The following is a 22,910-nucleotide window of genomic DNA, read 5'->3' on the forward strand; positions in this document are numbered from 1 at the left end:
TTTATCAGACTCAACTGGAAGAGAGGAGGTCCCCAGAAAATTTCTGAATTCAGATGTGGAATGAGGCACCATCAAACAGATGGAAGTGCTGAGTGGTGAAGTGGCTTCTTTTGGGACATATGAGATATATTTAGAGTACACAATCCAGGAGCACATTTTGGTTCCTAGGCCCATGTAAGTGATCCAGGCATATTTTAACCCCATATCAGAATGAGATCAGATGCACAAAAGCCCCCATTCATATATTCCTTACCCTGGCAAGAAAAGCACTCCATGTGGACTCTAGAGAGCACCACAGCATGCTGCATCCAAATCTTAAAGACCAGGACCTGCCTTGTGCTATGCATCTCTTGCAGGGCCAGAGAATCTCTTGAAGAGGTCTTCCCATAAAGATTCCTGACCTCTTTGTTCTAACTGTCAGCATGTAAGCCTTCATTTACAAAAGTGATTCTAGGTTTTAGATTGCTCATTTATGTCCAGCTTTGAAAATGCAATAATCTACTTCCCAGAAAATCAAATCCATTTGATGTGTCTGAAGTTGCTACTGTGACATCAATAAAATGAGAATAGTCTCGTTTAAAAATGTAGTCCACAGCCCTTGCCTCCCTGTTTTTAAATCATTCTTGAATCTTTCTTTTTATTATCCCAAACTTTTGTTTTTCATTTTGCTAATCTGTGTTTTCCATTTAAGTCTTCCACTATAATTGCAAAAGAAAAAAACAAAAGACAAACTATTCAATTTTTTATTAGTAATCTTAGGTTAATTTTGAAAAGGCAATATAAGTTTTTCCATACATCACATATTATTGTAGGGAATACTAATAACAGTTTTCCATGCCATCCAAACATGTAACAATAAGCATTATTAATAAAAAAAAATCATCATGTTTTGTACCTCATAAGCCTGAGCTATAATTTGCAGTCCAAGTAGAAAGGCACCTGCCCAAAGTCATGGCTTTTTGCAGCCACATCACCACTACAGTTAGTTTTTACAAAACACAATCTATGAAAATCATGTCATAAATCTCTTTTATAAGAAACTGTAATCAAATCAGGAAATATGTATTTCGTATTCATACTTTATTAATAGGATACCCACATAAAGAACCAAATTTAGAAATCCAAAAGGCAAGAATTCAACCAAACTGCATTCCATGAGACACAAATTAATTTTGATGGCACTAACAGCATTGACAATTAAATGTAAAAGGGCAACTGCAATAATCAAACCTAATAAAACTGGCTAGGTGCACAGGGGGATAACACATCTCTGATAAATGAAAGCAGATAAACATGACTTGGACTTTCAAACTGATAGAAGTGGAACTTTACGTAGTCATGAACAAGAAAAGGTTGACTCCAGCTGGTGACAATATTTAAGCAATTTATTCACAAAGGTTTTCTGCACACAGAAAATTTTTGCTACTACTTTTCACTTCTCCTAAGACACTGGCCTTCCTGGACAAGAAGGAAGACTCCAAGGGAATGACAAAGCACCCCAGCTTCCAGTTGAGAAAAAAGGTAGTCTTTGGAGTCAGAGAAAATAAAAGAGAAAACACTTCAGTGGAAGAGTGATCCCCCAGGTCCAGCAAAGTGATAGTCATATAAATGCTGCTATTACATTGAGGGTGGAAAAGAGCGAACTGCCCAAATACTGTATTCCACAGTAATAATATATAAGCTTATGTCTTTATCTGTATATACATGGAGCTGACTGATGCTTAGGGTTGGTTTTTTTCACCTACTTAATTGCCCAGGTGCACTGACATATCAAGTCTCCATATTCCCTCTTTTTCTGTTTCCCCTCTCCATTTCTCCTGAATTCCACACTCAGATGCATGCTTCTGCTGTTCTAAGGTATCACAACTGTTTGACTGTTTTGATAGTAGGTATTCTAACATCTTGGTTAAAGAAAAGATTTAGAGTCTTCTAGCACTTTGAATTATTATAGAACATAAATATTTTTGTTAATAGCAGTTATATAGTTTAGGTTAGGCTTTTTAAAAATATTTGAAAGAATTAAGTATTATTCTCTTTCTTTGGCAAGTAGCCTTTAAGAATATAAACTGGAAAAACACTAAACTTTACCATGAGGTTCTTAAGAGCAGAATATCCCAAAGTATTTGCAGACTTATGTGGTTTTATTTGTCTTATGGACAGGATTATGTATGTCATGATTTAAAACAAGTCAACTCCTTTAGCCAAGAAAGATGAGATTTGAAGGCTTCTTCCAAATGCATTTTATATCCAAGGATGTGTGCATACTCAAATAACATCGTATGTAGCTGCAAATCAGAAACTTTCTCTCAGGTCTGTTTATTCCTTCTGTAGCTGAGATAGCCATGGGCTAACTATTTACATCTAAAAAAATGGGGAGAAATGGCTATTGGTCTAGTAATTTACAGCTGGCTGCAAACTGGACCATAGACTACCGTAGTTACATAATTACTGTAACAAAAACTGAATTAACATTAAAAGACTAAAAAAAAAATCCATCCCCCCAAATTCCAAAAAAGGTAACAAATACAGGACCTTATATTTTCTACTGAAACTAGCAGTTGGAAAAAGCTAGTTTAATTCTCAACTCTGCTACAGGCTAAGCAAGCCATTTACCCACTTGGTGCCCCAGTTTCTCTGACTGTAAAAATCTGGATAATCTTATTTATACACGCTCATACAGTAATTTTGGATCCAAAACAGGAAAGAAATGTTAGAGAAGTGTGAAGTATATTTTTTAGAAGAACTCAATAATTGCCCAAACAGAGAGAATCTGGATTTCCAGTCCATTACGGCGGCTCCTCAGTGCTACACTCATCACCCCTATCATCTGTTAATACCCACAGGTATTCTGTTTCTAAAAAGTGACTAGTACTGTCTGCTTCCAAAAAAGATTTTAAAAAACAGATATAACCAAGGGGAAAAGAAAAGTCTACAAGATTCTTTCTAATCCCCAGCCTGCCCTGTTCTTTTTTTAGAGAATTTGTTTTTTGCTGGGGAAAAAAAAAAAGGAAGTTTGGGTTCTGTTCTTTTTAGATCTGTTTATATAATCTCATGGTTGCTTTCACGTTAATACCTGAGCATTTCACAGAAAAGAAAACAAAGCATTTTATCTATATCTTTCTCTTCCTCTGTTACCCTTCTCCGGAGAGACCTTCAAGTTCCTACTTCTTATATTAGATGAAAAAAATTTATTTGAAAGATGTTTCTCAACATTTTGTGAGACTTCAAGTCTTAAAAACATCAGTCACCAACAACCCTCTATAAAACATGGGGATTTCCTATGTTGCAATATTTTGCAGATTGCCTCTGCAAATCTGAATAACAAAACATTCCTTTCTAGTCTTCTTGACATTATATCCACACAATTACCAATGACAGAACTTGACATTCTCTTACCACAAACACGCCTGTATTGAGGTATTCAATCATATTTGATGAAGATGGTCTTTTGTCAAGGCTTGACATCAGTAAAGGGGATAAAAATTGTGCAAGTAACATCATCTTTCTTTCACAGCTGTTTTTAATTACTCGCAGTTTGAAGACTTAGTGGAAAATACTTGCAGTTGAATAAGCATAAGCTGAAATGAAAAATTAATAAAACTTTCATTTTGATTTTCAAGGATCTTACTTATTATTTTGTATTTTTCATTTGAAAACAACCAAGTATTTGAAATTTTTACATTTGATACACTCTATCTTGTAGCTTTTTAGTATTTCCACTTCAAAGTGCTCAGAAAACATAAAACAACTTTCCAAAATTAAGGAAATTTGCTGCAATGTCATGAATTATTGATGAAATAATAAACTGTGAGTTGTTTTCTTTCACTTCTTGGTTTTGAGCACTTAGAATACTTCAGATAATGTTTCCAAATTTTTCCCCCCAAAAATGGATTATTTTTTCAACTTTTTCCCACATTCATGAGGCTTGAATTTTTTTTTTAACAGGAAAACATTTTTTCATATTTAACAATTCTAGAAAGAAAGCAAAAAGTAGTACAAAACCACAAAGTATTGTAAGACCTTCATTGTACATTATTTTTCCAGAGCTCCAATACTCTATGAAATGAAAACAGAAGAGCATAGATTCTTGTATGACAATAAAAGAGAGCTGGTAAGAAATATTTGCATAAACCATCACAACTCAGAAGTCTACTGAGGATTCCCCAAGGCCACTCAGAATCCTCTTTGATATTCTACTTTAAGTGATTACAGTGTCCTCACAGAGGACTTTCAAAAGAATACTCATGGTGGGTGTTAGTAGCTTCTAGGATCTATATTTTTGTTGTACCTTAAAATGACAGCCATCTGGAAAAGTGTTACTGGCACCTACCCTGATGTCAGTGATTAGTATAAACATTAAGATATATGTGGGAAGGGTGTGGAGGAGTCACTTTCCTATCCTCAGGCAAAAGAGAGGTTTATATATAAGTATTTTACCTAATCTTAAACTTAGGAAAATTTTAAATCCTGAAGATTTCAAACTTGTAATTGTCTTTCCACTTGAAATATCAAAATATGGAAAATAAACAATATTCATTGTAAAAATCTCACCTTTCATACCAGAACATGTCCCCCCTCCCCCTGGCTGTATATGAAAGAAAAATTCCTTTGTAAAAAAAACCAAACCCAAACCCCAAACAACCCCCCCCAAACAAACTAAAACAAGACACTGACTCTCTCTATGCACTTCAGCACATGATACACTTTAATAAGTATAAACTGCTACATGAAGCTGTCATATTACCCTATTAATTTTCCTAGGTTACAGGATATTTAGAATAAGTTCCTGAGTTGAGCGGTTTTTCTGTATGACAGCAGGATTATCAGTTATTTGTAGGAACTTACACTGAAGTATAACTTATACACTAAAGTGTCTTGTTATAGTTAAATAAGAACCTTACTATATATATGGCTTTAATAACCCTTGAGAAAAATGTTGGGAGTTTTGTTGTTCCCAGTTTCTAGCTATAATGCTAACTGTTTCAGCTAATAATGTAATTATGACTTGTAAAACCCGCAGCTGAAATTTGAGAAATTCCAAATGGATCACTCTGACACATAATTTATGCTTTTCTTTGCACACTCCTTTTTATAAAATATGAATCTGCTAATGTCTCAGATGAGAACATTCCATACATAATAAAAGATCAAAGGGGTCTAGTCTGAAAAAAAAGGTTGTGTACCACAATGCAGACTTTAAACATGTAATTTTGAAGTTCTTGCTTCTTCAAGTAGAATCCAGACTAATGTGTTAAGGATCAAGACCCTCAATATGATACCTGGAGAAAGTAAGATACTGGACAAGCTAGGTATTGAGCACATAGACGCAGAAAAACTGAAATAAGCCCATATGCCCTTTCTCTGTAGAACTAGGGTGCATTATTTCAACAAAGTGTATACTTCCTTGCAGGACTGTCTGCAGAAACTTCTCTGTAAGACAAAGGTCTATGATTTTTCTTTGAAAAATGAAATGTGCTATTCTTTCCTTTCAGGACATGGTTGAGAGGAAGAAAAGAGCCATAGAAAAACTTATAACTCATGCTAGACCTGGTGTGGTTTTTGTTCCCTTCTTTGGTTTACAAACTTAAAATATGAAGTCCAGAAGACTGACATAACTACTAAACGACACATAGCAGTTCTTCTGGCCCAGCTGGCTTTTCTTCACAATTACATGGCTTCAACAGGAGGAGTTTACTTCCAAATCAGGGAGGCAGGTGATTTGAATTCACATCTTCCCAGGGAAAGAGGAAAACTGAACCTGGGTCTTGTGGTCCTGAGTGAGAGCTGTAGTCACTGAGATGCCAGTAGTTTAAAATAAATCCTTTATACTCCATCCAAACTATACTCCATCCTACAGCTACTAGTTCTACTTTTCTTTGGTAGATAATCATTGCCCCATTCAGTTTGTAGATACAGATTAGATTTAGACACCACATTTAGGCAATGACCTGCCCCTCAGAGTCCAGCCTGAAATATGGTCATTTACACAAATGGAATGTTAGATGCCAATGGAACCTGAGGCATTGTTTGAGTTTATGGACCTCAAGAATTAGTTGGGAAGTCAGCAGAGAATTAAGAATCACAGTTCAGAGTTTAGACATCTGCCTAAGTCCAAGGCCATCTTTGATGATTTAAGAGGCCTTTATTTTCACTGCCTGTCCTAAAATTTGGGAGGGGACAAGGCACTCAGACAGAACATATGTCATTGAGCAAATATCCAGTTTTGTCTCTTCATTGGTCTGTGCAGCCAGCCATGTTAGCAATTTGTGTGTGCGCTATTGGGAATATGTGCTCAGCCTTGCCACTGGCTGGACCTGGGGACATGGAGCCACAGCAACCTCACATCTATGGGGCTAGTACCTGAGGGGGCCACCTGGCTCCTGGAAGTCCACCAGATGTGGCATCCTTTGACCACATATATCACAAAAAAAAACAGGAATCAAAAAAAATAAAAAGCTGCTAATGCTAGGGTATCCTTTTCTCAGAAAGAGAAACTCAACAGAGTGCACTGCTCGGTTGCAGGGAACTCTCCATATTTCTTGGTGTTACAGGGAAACAAAATTGTTTCACAGATTACAGACTGAAGATATTTCAGACGAGATCTGAAGACAGTGCATCTCCTCCTGGCCACTCTTTGCATTCTTTCCTAGGGCAAAAATCCCTGTGAAGCTGTCTTAAATTCTTAGTGGAGAATTCACTGTGTGCATGGTTTTACTACCTGTGTTGTATCCTGGAAATAAGCATAAATCAGACTGAAACCTGCATTATTTATAACAGAAGTTGGCAGGAGAGAATACCGTAACTCCATTTTGGTGATCTTCAATAGCTACAACCAGGAAAAGAGAATGCTCTCCTTGAAGTCTCTCCCATGAAAGAAAACGTCTGCCCACAGACATAACAGCTCGCATATACATCACTTTCTCCCCTGAGGAAACAATTAGTGTAATTTCTAGAAGAGGACACAAGCCATTCTTAATCTGTGGATGCATCGGGGAACTAGATTTACTTGTGAATAGAGTTTTACTTGACTTAGGATCTTCAGACTGTGCCCAAGGCATGGAGCCAACAGATTTACTTTGATTTTGTTTCGTCCTTGGTATTACCTCCTAGCTTGTTGCCATTACTTCCGGCCTCCTCTGCTTCCAGTTTATCAAGCACCAAAAAAAATGTAGAAGCAGTAACCTTGAGTTACTGAAAGCTTCTGTAAAATGAGCAGACTAATATGATTCCATAAAATTACAGATTAATATGTGTTTTTTGTAAAAAAATTAATTGGCAATGAATAGGAGTTCTTCAGAAAGGAAAAAAAAACCCCAACAATTTGAAAAAAGGTTTTTGAAGGCTATCTTAGAGGACAGAGTGTCTCAGAGGCCTCTCCAAAAACACGGCACAGCAGACAGTACTCTCCTCTTATGGCAAAGTGTCTCTTGAATATTGTGGCTTGAACCATTTTTTCTCATGAGCTTTCTGGGATGACTATTTCTTCTAAATTACAGTGTATCATTTTTTTTCTGATTAAGCAGCATAGTGAGTCTTGAAAAGCATATTTCAGCCAAGGACTGAAGACATTAGAGAAGAACAGAATATCAGTTACTTATACCTACCTGAGATGAGTCTCAGGACATTGTAGGAAAGTGTAGTTTAATCTTGAATTTACTGAAAGTGAAAGATTTTTTTTTTCATATACTCATTTATTGTCATGATTTCTGAATTTCCCAGTACTTTTCAGTCATGCAAATATTTCCATATCTTATTTTAGGTTCCATTTAGCCCAACAACGAGTGCTAGTAAAATGTTTTCCCACAGGATGGAAATTTCAGTATTTGTTAAATTTATTAGTAACTTTCCTAGGCTTATGATTGTTTTAAAAAATAACGTGTTTTAATTATTCATCTTGAAGGTGCAAGTGTCAACGTAATTAAAAAAAAAGTTTTAAGGTGAAAGATCAGCAATTAGTGGTGCCACTACCATCTAGTGGGGATATTTGTTGCTGCAATGTGTCCGCAGTGGTGCTCTGGAGTAGCAAATGGAGGTGTCTGCTGGTAGATACTTGAGTGACTTCCAGCATATTTGGTTGTAGAGGAGCAAAGACATGAATATTCATATCAGTTGCTCTTTAAAAAAATGTTTTGTAACTTCTCTCTTTTATTATATTTAATAATTTCTAATATAATATCTTTTCTGTTGTCTGAAACAGTTTTTAATACATAAATTAATGTCTCCCTCTCTTTATATTCTTTTTTCCTCCTCTATATTCATTCTGACTCACCTATTGAAGTCAATAGATAGTTTGGGTTTGTTTTCTTTAAGAGTCTGTTGTTTTGTAAATTTTTCTCAACAGGAGAAAAAGAAAAAACTGTAAAAGGTATGACTTATGATCATGCAGGCTAAATCTTACTTGGTGTCCTTTATAAATAGCCCAAACAGTGTCTTTTATAAATAGCTCAATTTTTTTTTCTTGCTATATGGAATAGAAGATATGGCAAAAGTAGTTCAATAATCCTTTTGAACAGAGCATGTAACCTTCCTGACACTTTTTCAATAGGATTTTGGTGCAGTGTAGAGAAGCAACCTTTGCCAATCAGCTGTCACAAAGTGTGAACAGAAACACCTGTATCTTCCAGCTCCACTACTAGACAGGAACCACAAAGACCTGGCTTTGTTTGTTCCTGACATAAAAAATCCACCAAAAAATAGCTTCAGATGAAAATCAGGCTCAGCATAGGAACAGCATGACCTCATGAGGTTCTCTTACTGCACAGTATAGTCAATTCTCACCTTTAGAAAAGTAATACACCCAGAGACTGCAATAGCTCTTTTAAAGAGAATCCCGGAGGGGTCAGTTACTATTTATGAATGTCTTGTATCATTGTTCTGAATTTGTTTTACTGGTAGCTAACTACTACACTCTACTTAAAAGCATTTATTGAACCTCTGGGCTTACAATAAAATAGAATATATTGGAACAAAATAAATAAAAAGTCAGTTTTTCATTCTAATTGGGTGTTCAGTAAAATGTGTTTTCATAGCATCTTCAAGGACAAAAAGCAAACCTTCTAAACACAGACTATTTGATGTATGATCTAGACAGTGTTTAGAGAAATGAAAAATATTTGAATAGATTTCAGTAGTTTTCCTTTTATAAGGGAAACTTTTCCCATGATTTACTATAAATTACACTTCCAACTTATACTGGTGTTTATTACTGCCTCTTAAATATATTCTTTTCTGTTTTCCTTTCTTAAAAGAAAAATGAGATAGAGAATCACTAACTTCACTGAGTATATACAAACTTTTAGAATGGAGTCACAATCTTGTTTAAATGGTTATCATCATAATTCCTGGCATAAGAATTTCATTCATCTACCTATAAAGTCCCATATTTCTCAAGTTATACGTGTACTTCTTGGAATGTATCTTTTGCTTGCAAATCTTTCCAGTTATTAATATATGAGTAAGTTCAGGTTAGGATAAAACTGAGGATCCTGTTCTGTAGGTTGACAAATTGCCCACTTATTTTCAATGTTGAGATTAAGAGTTCTACTCAAATTTCTGTCATGGTAATGTCTTTGGTTCCTGCACTGGACTTCTAGCGCTGACAGTGAGAATGTTAACAGTGGTGAAGATTCCATCTGTAACAGCTGTCAGATAGGATGTTCATCATCCATGAACAAATGCGTAAACCTTGCGCTTCCCACCTGAAATAAAGTACTACTCTTCAGAGGCTTAGGAGAATAGAAAGGGAAAATACTTAAGACAAAGAAGAAATGGACAAAGGGCTAGTGAAGCCCTCTAAAAACAGAGGTTAATTCAAGGAAGGAACAAAGGATTTTTTTCCTAGCTGAGAGGAAATCTTTAGTTGCCACATGAGCTGAAGCTGAGAGGAACTTGCTGTACAGGTCAGAGAGGAGACTGTATTATCTGCAAGAGTTACCTAAATAAGGAAACAAAATAAAGTTCAGGACAGAAGACTGTGAAAGGACGGTGCTCCATTTCTAGAATACACGAGCACTGAGGACTCCGAAGTCAGTACTTGTACAGCTTTTTCAGAAATTCAGTAGTGTCCCCTGGTATGGGCATCTCAACTAAGAGCAGGCAACTTATGTGGTCAGAAGAAGCCACATCTGGTGGACTTCCAGGAGCCAGGTGGCCCCCTCAGGTCCCAGCCCCATAGACGTGAGGCTGCGGTGGCTCCATGTCCCCAGGTCCAGCCAGTGGCAAAGCTGAGCACGTATTCCCAATAGTGCATGCACACTCTGCTAACACGGCTGGCCACACGGACCAATGCAGAGAGAAAACAGTGCCTTTGAGGGCACCCACACCACCAGACACCACACTCACACAAACATGAGCAGCAAGGACAACTTGATCCAGTCCCTCTGGCTGCTCAGGACTGAAAGCTGCTGGTGGGTAAGAAAAAGAGAAAACCTTACTGCTGTGCAAGCACTGTTCGGCAGTAGCCAGAGCACCAGTGCATCAGCAATGCTGGTTTAGTCACAAATCCAAAACACAGCACTGTAGGGGCTGCTCTGGAGGAAGTTAACTCCAGTCCAACCAGCCCCAGTACAGCATCCCATACTGAGTCTTGCTTAATGCTGCAACCCCTTTAAGGCACATCAGGACCTTTACAGAGTCCCCAAATGTTCTTCCTCCTGCAACTGTATTAAGTCCTACACCCACTCAGGCAATCACCCCTGATAGCCTGGATGGCAATATGGAGAGAGGGGGTTTGGCTGGCTCATCCTGGTGCATATCCCACTGGGGTCAATGGTCTAACTAGTCTCCTCTGATGGTCTTTGGAGAAGCTTTTTCTGTGACATCATTTCACTTACCAGGTCACCAGGGCTCCTCTGCCTGTGTTATTCCTGTGATCCTTGCTGTGTTTCCTGTGATTAGCTTTTAATCACATAACCTAGCACATTTAAAATGAAATATTATAAATACAGTTGAAATACATAATTTCAATTAAACAATAATCATAATAATTGGTGTTTTGATTAATTTTTCTTCAATTTGTTTCAACTAGCATTTTGACAAGTTTATCTTAATGATATATAGTGTGGTATACCCTAATGATTTGAAAATAGCATAATGAAATTATGCAGAATGAAATATTTCAAGACCCCTGAATCAAAATTATTTTTTTTTACTGGGAAATTTTGAAACTTTATTTTTCTTTTTTCAATTCAAAACATCAGAATAGTTTTAGTGGCTTTCAGAGGGGTTTTATTATTTAAGTTTTGCAAAAGCTGGGAAACATATTAGCAATTAAAAAGTTCAGTCTCATTGTAGAATACGTACCATTATTTACACAACAGTAAAAATTGCAACTTCCATATTTCAGCTTTTTTAGAAATTTTTAAAAGTTAATTTCATTGCAAATTATGAACATGAGGAATTTTGCAAAACTGGTTCAGATAAAAAAAACTAAAATGAAAGATGATAAAGAAGTATGTTGTATTTTGTGACATAATTGTAAGGTAACCCTACTGAATTTCTCCCTTAAAACTTTAAAGTGAGAAACCCATAATATCATTTGCATATATTTACTAGAGTTCCTTTTCTTTACATACACAAATCTTTTAAAAATTATAAATCATGTTTTTCTACATGGCTTGTGACATTGCCTTATCCTTCTACAGTATCACATTGCTTACACAGGCGTTTGAGTATTTGTCATACAGAAAATGAATATGGCACAAAGTCAAATTTTATTAAAGCTTTGGCTTTGGCTCTCCTGCTACCACCAGAAGCTTTAAAAGCACTTCTGAATTGATGATGCAGCTTTTCTCTTTCTCCTTAGATTTCCCAGACCTACCTCATGCTACCTACACTGACAATTTGAGCAACATGCTGAACTTCATTTTTGCCTTCTACTTTCAGATCAATTAGATAAAGCAAATGCTGTAATAGGGTCATAGTAGCATAGATGCTGTGCCTACCAGGCTAGGGATACATTTGGTTGTAATGACATAGTATTTCATCACTTACTTTATTTGCTTTTTTAGTTACCAAACAGGGCAATGAAACTAAGGTATACATAGGGTCTGATATTCCATATTTAACTCTCTGTTCATGAACAAATCCTGCTTTTTACAAACATTTTCTGCAAATTGTAATTAAATGCACAATGTGTATAAATGTAAGATAATGAATTGATGATAACTTGTTTCAGAGACTTTCTTCATTCTCTGTTTTCTATTTATTGTGTCAAATTTATCATGTAACATTGTATTGGTTTTGCTTCCTAAATAAATGAACAGAGAGCAAATAAATAGTTCAGAAAATGATGCATTTAATTAAGAGTATTCTGACAAGCTCTCATTTATGCTAGAATTAGACAAAGGAGTGACATCTTGGCAATATGTAAACATTTTCAGGTACAAGTCAATGACCATATGAATATTAATAAATAATAATCAATAGCATAGCTGAGAAACACAGAAAAATCTTGAAAATCTCTGCAAACTACTTTTTTTACTATTCAGACAAATCTGTTGTGTTTAGTGGTTCCAGTATTGTGCTGTTCATCATGTCACAGATGCACAGTTGCTTTGTTGTGTGTTTAATTACATTTACAACAGTGTGAGCTGCCTCTGTCCATCAGACACCATTGTTATAGTAGCTGTTTACTCACTTGCATTTTTTGGACAGATGAAACAATAAATTCATGAGCTATAAATTCACATATATGCAAAGCTATTCCACATATCCACAATAACTCCTGAACTTATTCCCTGTGAAACCTCTGATATTTATTTTATAACAGTTAGCATTAAAATCCTGGTCCCTTCAGGACTTTGTAGTTAGCATTCATTTATAATACTCTGCAGTTTATAAGAATATTCCACACCTTAAATATAGCCAGAACAGCCAGAACTATGGGAAAGTTTGTATACTTATAATCAAGAAGTCAAGGGAACCAGAACAGTGCAGATCAAATGCTAATCAAACTCCTAATAATATAATTTTTCCATTACAAAAAATAGAAGCATAAATTACATCTCAGACTCCTTCTTCCCTTTTTCCACCAAACCAAACAACATTATGCAGTTTGTCCTGGTGTACTTCCAGTGCCAATTTTTTTTCTAGCCATGCTGATAAACCAAGTACAATCTCAAAATTCTGGTCATATTGTCCCCAAAGATGTCAATATCAAGAAGATTTCAGAATCTAAACTGCTGATTTTCTCTCCTTGTCAGGATCTTCAGGCTGCTTATACTGATTTACAGAGTATTTTCAATACATAGTGGATAAGGGCTTTTATAGTCACAAACTATAGTTACAAACAGAAGCCACAAGGAGTTATGAAGCTGTAAAAATAAATATTACAAGCTGCAAAAACAAAATCAAGTAAGTTGGCAGTTGTGCAAAATTGCAGTCCATGTAGCTCCCATTGTCCAGTGATGAAAAGTACTCTGGAGCTTCATTTATTGATTTGCTCAAACCTACTACTGCATATGTTCAAACCACACAGCTACTCAATATTGTGACTCCTGCCTGGTGGTGTCTGTTTATTTGAATCCCTAGTCTAATTACTTTGTGCTTTTCTCTGCTGAGATGGATGAGCGACTTGAGAGTAATCCATGCAAATTAGTTTGTTCTTGTGCATTTTCAGAGGTTTCTTCTTTTCCTCTTTTCAGACATCAGTAAATTTTACTGTCTCTGAACTCTGTTCTTCAACAAATTGTTTACATCCTAAGTAAAATATTGAGGTACTAAGTTGATGTTTGCAAAGCCTTTCAGGTACTCCTCTCCACTATTCCCTTTCACATTTTAATTGTGTAACCCCCAAATATTCATATGGCAGGTATATAGACCTTGTGCATTTCAGCACATATGAGCACCCACCTCTTCCGTCTTTACAAGTCATATGAAAAATCAAGGTAATCAGTCCATGTAATGAACATTCTTCAGTTTTTATTTTGAATTGCAGAAAAGGACTAATAATGACTCTCTGCTCCGTTAGAATAGAAGTCATTCTAAGTATGCTGTTACCATACAGAATATTTTTTACAAGTCAGTCAGAACATCTCTATCAACAAGTCAATACAATAAATGCATTCGTTTTAAGTGAGTCCTATTTTTTCAATACATTTTATCCACTTTGTTTTTCTTATGCCTGCAAGTTTTTTGTTAAGAGTATGTCTCACGGCTTTTTGATATGTATGCTTAAGTTTAGTGTAGGTAGCAATTATGCTTAATTCCTCACACTTTAAAATAAAATAATGGAATGAGAATACTCAACATGTCATGATTCAAATTGCAGAAAGTTTCATTTGCTTTTATAAAATTCATAGGATCCTATGGTTGTTGATTCTCTTGGTCTAGAAGTATGGCAATGACCTGTGGCAGACTTTTTTCCATCACCCTTGTATATACCACACTCATATTCATAGTATTTTGTTCATATTCTGGTCAGAACATACAGAAAGAAAGAAACCAGGTATGATATGCATTTCTAGATTCACATATTTCCATCTGACAGGCAGAGGTAATATGATCTCTATCTAAACCCCCCACACACAAAAAAAATCTGTATGAGCTGAACTTTGCTAATCAGTCAGGCAGATGGAGAGCCCACCGAAGGCATGGGGCTTCCAGTATCTTCCAAATGGCTATCTTAGATCTATTTTAATACCTTGCAATGACTTTCAAAGCTGTTATTAGGTTTCATAATGTTTTCAGAAGTTTTATCCATCCACGGTCATTTCTCCAGAAGCTGTTTTATTTCCTCTACTGTATCTATAGTCAGTAGTTTTTCTTTACTAGACTTGTTTTCTAGTCTTTTTTCTGCCTGTACTTTGGCCCTCCAGGCTACACATAATCACTGTTCTGTTTGACATATATTTTCTAAATCTTGCCTAATAATTGCCACTGTCTACTCTTTCTTTGTTATGCAAGTGCTCATTCATAGATCTACCTATTAGCATCTTTGTAGATTTGCCTGTGTGACAGGAGATCATCCATGTCTCTTCAATGATATTATTATTTTTCACAGACCTGTACAGACAGACATATAGATCCATGTAAAGATACTGGATACATCAGTACTGACTCATTAACTTGGGTATCTTGCATCAAGTAGTGACTGAAATCCGAATGTCTTTATGTAAAAAATAACCATGATTTGTGTGTGTTGGCACAGCATTGAACACAAGTAAATTTAATCACATGTTAATTTACTTTAACTTTACCAGTGGTTATGCCTACAGATACTTAATTCATTGAATAACTGACTTTTTACTATGGATGGCTTTATAGTGCTTCAGGGAATGAGACATTTATCTTTGATTAAAGCTTTTGTACATGACCATTACAGAGATAATAGAAAGTGTCATATTGCTGATTTTGTAATAGGAGAATATTTTCTGGATCACATTTATGCTTAACATTATAGAGTTGCAAAAAATCATTGAAATAGTTTCTGCTGTTCCTTATTCCCTAAGCAGTTGTATGCATTGATGCTGAAAGTACTACTTCACTGGTATGTTTCTGACTAGCAACAGGAAGCATTTAAAAAGCTTCTCTTGTATTCAATTTTACTTTTTTCCCATTTCTGTCAGGCAGAATACGTGTCTCAAGCTTTTCAGAAAGTCACAAAAATACTGCTTAGTTTGGTGCAGGTTCTTGGTGCTGTAGTTTCTTCAGTTAATAAAGGAGCTATTTTAATTTACTTATACTGCTGAAATCCATGCCACTCTTCAAATCTTCTAGACTTGTATCAAAACATCAACTTCATGATGTATTGTGGGTGAACTGTGTGGTTTTTCCATGGAAGATCTAGTCTGTGGTACAGACACCACATATTCAAAAGACACGCTTTTTAACCCACCACCACAGAGCTCCACCCTGTGTTACTGAACCACAAAGATAAATTATTCCTTCTTCTGCTATTTTTATGTTTGCTTTTCACAGATCATGGCAGTCCTACTTTCCATAATATATAGGTTCCATTGACATGAAACTTAGGTACCCGAATATTCATAGGTAGATATGTTAGCAACAGATTTTGAGGGACCTACACAAGATTATAAACTATAATTCTCTACACTTCTATTTTGAGAAGATTTACTTTAATGAAAGAATTTGCTTTGCTTTAATTTGGAGAAGACCTAGCTAGAGTGGAAGAGAAAGGAGTAAATGCTGTGACATGCAAAGTGCAAAAAATGGTAAGGGCATTTGGTGGGCGAAGGAGAGATGTCTCACTAAGAATGAAGAGGGCATGGAAGAGGCCTGAGTTTACTTGGAAATGCAAATGGGGAATTTTATTACTACAGAAGGGAATGAAGAAATAATAATGCTGAAAAGGTAAAAGAAGAAAGAGTGGTGTCATAATAGGTTCCCAGCAAAATGTGACAGGATAAGACAGCTCTGGGAAGCATAGTAACATTCAGTGAAACAAACATAAGACAAAGAAATATGGAAAAGAGGTCTGTCATTCTCAAGAAAAGCAAGTTGGTATCCTCAGATAGACTCAGAAGTGGTAGTTACTAATAGTTGTGGTATTTGAACCTGCAGCTACCACAATGGATCCAGTTGTGTCTCTAGGAATGTGATCTATTTGTCATACAGTCAAGGTGACACTGTCTATTCCTTTCCCTTACTACTTTTTCTTACATATAATATAGACTGTAGGGACCCACCTCACATGTAATAAGTGAGTAAATTCCTTTGGATACTGATCCCAGCTCAGTTACTTATTTAGATATGCTACAGCTCTGAAACTGCTTCACTGGCTAAAGAAGGATTCTTGGGATACTGCTTTTCTAATTTAGGAATCTGGGTTGAAATTGGAAACACACACTAGTCCATAGTGTCTCCTCAGGGTTTTTCAAGTGAAGATTGTGGCCAAAAACCTGAACTGATGCTCTGATTTATTTGTGGATAAAAAGCGAACAGTTTATGTTTTTATTGTTAAGTATTCCTTTGTAGTGTAGACAATGACATTTATTCTAAACACAAAAGGCTATATTTTGAGGAGACCTCTAGGGTGCAATAGCTGATATCAAGTTGTTCTGTTCCTTTTTTTTTTTTACTCTAGTACAAGCAGTCTGAGAGTTTGTGTCTTACCTACTATCACTTAACTAGTTTTACAGTACATGAAAAAGAAATAGTGACTTTCTGGAATTATGCTTATCAGCTGAAGCAAATTAAGACCATCTTTGATTAGGGTAAGAAATAAATTCTTATCTGCCTATTCTTAATTATGGTATTAAATTATTGCAGTTGGAATGAGTTCTTTTAGGAGTCCATATGCTTTTACATTAAAAATTAGGAAAAAATCAGGCCAAATAGGAATGAGGTTTTAATTTCTTATCTCTAATACTCACATGAAACAAGGCAGTATGGAGTATTCATCTGCCAGGAAAATCTTTTGAATAAGTACCTTTTAAATTCAAACATACACATTTGGTCTGTTCAAAAGTTCTATGGAATTAGAGGCAGAAATCTCATTTGATTGTTGATAACTTTATATCAAAAGAAGATGACCATATCTAGAAGAAAATTGCACGTTGCATGTATCACTGACATTTCCCTTTCAAGCTGTATTCTAACTGCAGACTGCACCCAAAAATAGAATTAATTTAAACTCAGTCCTTAATAAGTAGTCAGATGCTGCTGCAGAAAATATGAAATGCAGCTTGACAAAACCATCATTGTGTATTCAGAGTACAATCAGCAAACAGACTTCATGTGGAGAAAGAAATGCAAGCAATTATCTAGTCTGTAGATAATTTCTTACAAGTAAGTGTATAACTGAGATATTGTGAGGGTGGGAATCGCATAACTGTAAGGAAAACATATTTTATATACTAATGCAGTAAGAAGTTGGCAGCTTTTAAAAGGTTGCCATTCTGCAAGACTGCAGAGATGATCCCCCTTTGTAGTACTGCTGTTAAAAACAAATGACAAATTGTGATAAAATTCACCCTGTCATTTATTTTAGCAAGTAATAATTTTATAAACTATTTGCAAAACATGATATCATTTGTCAGTCTTATTCAAAACCAAACTGCATCTACCACAGTGGTAGGATGTCAGATATGTTTAAATTTAGGATTTTAATATTCACACAGTGACCATATTAGCACATTTTGACATAAATAGATTTAGAAAAGTCAGTAGTTCTCTCTTTGCATGCAACTCCTGTACACTTTCAAAGTAAATACTGAAAAATCTTAATGACATTTTAAAAGATCTTACTGTTTCTAAAAGATGCTAAATATTTAACCAAAATTTTGATTTAGTCCCAATGGTTCACAAAAGTTGTATGTGCAAGTGAAATTGCTTGCATGATAGTGAGATCTCTTTATGATTTGCAGCTTTATAGTTTAATTAGGTTTAATCAGAAGAGGCTTCAAAGGAAACTTCTTATAGAGAACAAATCTGCTAATGAGATTATAAACAAGTTCTGTTATAAAAACTAGTTTTATTGCACCAGTGACTTACCCATCTATTATTTTAAAGGTGAAATACATTGATTATCCTATGATCTGGTAGCATATCTACTAAAGCCATTTCAGTCAGATGCAATCACATCAGCTTTTCCAAAACTGGCTTGTATAGCAAATATTTGATGTAACAGAGATTCTTGGTTTATGTGTCTTACACATTCAACAAATATTCCTACTGCTGCCCATGTAAGTTTTAGGTTTTGTCATCACTCTCCCCTCCACCACCACCACCACCATTTCCAAACTTGCTAAATAGTTTAATTCAAACCTGACTGCAATGATTGTCATGACTCAAAAAAAAAAAAAAAAAAGCTTCATGCCTGATGCTGGAACCAAATATAACAAAATGAAAGAGGGAAATTCAGATACCTTAAGAATTAAAAATGAGCCCACTAAAATCTGTCTTTCAGGTCACCAAATGATCTGAAAGAAAAGTGCCATTCTAGGATTTCCAAGCCTAAATCTTACTCCTTTAATGTAATTTCTAAATAATAATTTTCATTTTAGAATGATACTGTGTGCTTCTCATCATTACATTTTATTCCTTTTTATTACTCTTGCCCTCATCAACAGTCAGTTTTCTCTCTCTGATATTTTGCTTCTAGTCTGCATAGGCAATGTCTCCTAAAATGAAATGCATTTTATTAGCTCCCATCTACTTTTGTCCCAACAATCTTTTCAGAAGATTTTTGGAGTTTCTTCCTTCCAGGAGAGGGTGTCTTCTCTTTTTGAGGAGAAAATTGTACAGCTCATAATTGTTATAATTCTACTATCTGAAAGGTGAAACCTACTGAATTTCCTTGTTGAAAAAAATCATCAAAGAAACCTTTAAGGTTAGTATGGCATGAGCTCTTTCTAGGAAATTCATGTCATCTTTAGCCACATTTACCGTTTATCTCCATCATCTTGGTTGTGTTTATTTTTTGAGAAAATTCATTCTAAATGTTTTTCCATTAGCCTAACACTCAGAAACTTCTAAGCATAACATCTTAGAAAATTTTTCAAAAATATTAAGTTGGAACCAGCCAATGAGAATTACATTGTTTTTATTTGAAAGATCTGAGGTAAGGAATAGTCATTGGCAGTTCAAAATTGACCATATGATAGAAGCTGTAAACCTGCCTTAACATTTGCATCTCTTACTAGCTTTAGTTACAAATTAGGGCTGAATTACTTTTCCTGGTTAACATGCTGGTAAAATATTTGTATGACTCAGAGATGGTTCCATTCACAAAAAAAAAAAAATAATGTATGCTGTATATCCTCTCCCTGTATTTATATAACCATGCTGGTTTTGGCTGGGATAGAGTTAATTTTCTTCATAGTAGTTAGTACATGGCTGTGTTTTGGATTTGTGCTGGAAACACTGTTGATAATGCCGAGATGTTTTCGTTACTGCCGAGCAGTGCTTACACAGAGTCGAGGCCTTTTCTGCTTCTCCCACCACCCCACCAGCAAGGAGGCTGGGGGCACAAGAAGTTGGGAGGGGACACAGCTGGCACAGCTGTCCCCAACTAACCAAAGGGGTATTCCAGACAGTATGATGTCATGCTCAGCATATAAAGCTGGGGGAAGAAGAAGGAAGAGGGGGGTTGTTCAGAGTGATGGCATTTGTCTTCCCAAGTAACCGTTAGGTGTGATGGAGCCCTGCTTTCCTGGAGATGGCTGAACACCTGCCTGCCAATGGGAAGCAGTGAATGAATTCCTTGGTTTGCTTCGCTTGTGTGCGTGGCTTTTGCCTTACGTATAAACTGTCTTTATCTCAACCCACGAGTTTTCTCACATTTACTCTTCCAATTCTCTCCCTCATCCCACTGAGGTGGGGGAGTGAGCAAGCAGCTGTGTGGCGCTTAGTTGCTGGCTGGGGTTAAACCACGACAATAACAAGGACTATTAAAATATTATTAAAATTTTGAAGGAATATAGCAAAATTTTTGAATCATTAAAATTGTTGATTTGCAATCAGAATAGAAAAAAATGAAAGGGATTAAGAAAGAGTCTAACAAAACTGTTTTATTGGTGATCATTTTGAGAATAAGTATTTCCATTTGCAATATTGTCTAGTGTAACATCTGGTTTTAAATATTCCCATCTTCTACTATCCTGAAAGAACATGAAGCTTGAGATGCATGATTTTGTAACAGGTTATATTCCATTCATTAATTATGCAACTTAAGTAAGTCTGTGTATTAAGTGTAAAAACAAACATCATTAGAAAGAGTTCTCCTAATGTAATATTATAAAGAAGACCTGAAGAAAACCCTATTTTAAAATAATGAATCTTTTACCTCTGATAAAGCAACTTTGTACAAACTATTTTTCTTGGTACTATTTCTCATTCTTTTGGGGAACATCTGTTGAAGTATTAGTAGTTTTGGCGTTTTCCAACCTCCTAGTGGTTGATTTTGTCATCTCAAGTCTTTTGGTAGAGAACACATATGAAATGTTAACTACTTTCAGCACCCTTTCATTTATCCCTTCTTTGAGGTAAACAAATCCAGTAGTTTCAGCGTCTCTTCACAGGAGATTGCTCCGTGCCCTTGCTCTTTCTCACTAGTACTCGCTGAATCTTTAATCCAAAGCCAAATTCTCCTTTGAGGGAGGAGGGAGAGCAAACCCTCATCGTCTCCAGTATTCTAAAGGCATAATAACATTCTACATCATGCATTCACATAACCTGAGTATTGTTTGACTGAAACTGCTCACTGAGCTGTAGTTTTCACTGAGCTGCCTGTAGTAATACCCAGGTGCTTTACCGAATTAATACCAAAATTTTATAACCCTGTCAAGTGAAAGAATGAATCAATTTATTCACTCTTCAGGATGCGTTTATCAACATATTCTGCCTTCATCCCTTTTCACCTGCCTCAAGGGGTCCCTCTAACATTTCTCAGAAGCTCTTTTGAACTTGCAAACTTTGTTACTGGACTGTTTTCATCCCTTTTCTTGGCATTGTAAAGTGTTCATAACTTTGATCACTGAAAGCAATATGGGAAGCTCATTAAGAATTTTAGGTATCAGCACATTGATATTACTGTTTTACTATTAAACTTGGATAGGTTTCCATACAAAATTACATAACCTTGTTCTGCTCTGCAACTGTTTGGGGATAGAGACAATGTAATTCTTTACTTGCTAATAATGAAATCAGTCTCAATGAGCTCTATTCAGTGATGATCAATTTCAGTGGTTACTACTATTGAAGAACTTGTTTGGAAAAACTGTCAACCTTGCTATTCTCTTTCATATTTAAACAGAATACAAATCATTTCCCCCATTGGAAAACTATTAAGAGAACATTATTCTGAAGCGGGATGAAAAGCTGAAGTCTCAAATTTTTCAATGGCTAATATTCCTCTTCTCCAGTCAAAAGTCTATTTTGACTTAAAAAAATTATGCTTCAACAACTTCAGAACAATTTTTATAATTTGAACCTTTTCATTTGTATGGGAGTTAATAAAATTAACATTTTGAAAAGACAAAATAGGTAAGTATTAAGCCAGATCTTTTACATTTTTTCCTGAAGTGAGAAATTTTCCAAAACAAGGCTTTCTCTATGAGAAAAGTGTTGTTTAAAAAATTGTCTGTTGACTATTTGCTGTAGCTGTAGTCATTGTCTCCTGATAACATGTGTGTTAGAGTTGTAACCCTGGATATGTCAGTGCCAGAGTATCTGTAGTCTGGAAACATCAGTGTTAATTTTGCCACATAAAGAATGAGCTCAAGCTCAGTGGTAGTCTCATTCAGGTTTGCAGCCTGCAGAGCTATAACAAGCTCACTTTGATGACCTGTTTACTATCACAACACAGCATCATATTCCCTAGCACAACACAAAATATATATGGTTTTAGACTCTTTCTCAAGAGTATTCAAAGTAAATGTGTATTAGATTCCACGTGTCCTGATCAGGATGTTCAGTTTTCATTCCCATGATAAGGTCTTATATTAGGTATAATGTACTTACTAAATTTCTCTCCCCTCCTCTCTTGTGGCAGCACAACACCTGTTGTACCATTGTCCTGAGACTATTAGCTCCCTCTTGTCTAAAGAGTGCATCTACTGGCAACAGCTTCAATAGTAGAGAGACCTTCTTGGTTGACTAAAAGCTTTGTAATGACTATAAACGCTAATCTCCAACTAGACCTGCATAGACTCCTAACAGATTGGACACTTTCAATTTGGGTGTCACAGTTAAAAGCTAAAGTTTGTGAGACAATCTTGATCGTATTATAAATGAAAATGAATCCCAGAGGGATAAAGAACATTTTCTTTGAGGAAGTCATGAATAAGCTTCCGTTTGCCTTCTTGTCATATTCTTCTCATGTAACAAGTTGTGAAAAAAAAGAAAAGCTGCTTTAAATATCAGACTTAAGAGGGTCCAAAAGAGGGCCATGAAGATGATCAAAGGGCTGGAGAACCTGCACTGTGAGGAAAGACTGAAGGAATTAAGTC

The sequence above is a fragment of the Buteo buteo genome, chromosome 1, assembly GCF_964188355.1.
Source record: "Buteo buteo chromosome 1, bButBut1.hap1.1, whole genome shotgun sequence".
Classification (NCBI taxonomy): Eukaryota; Metazoa; Chordata; class Aves; order Accipitriformes; family Accipitridae; genus Buteo; species Buteo buteo.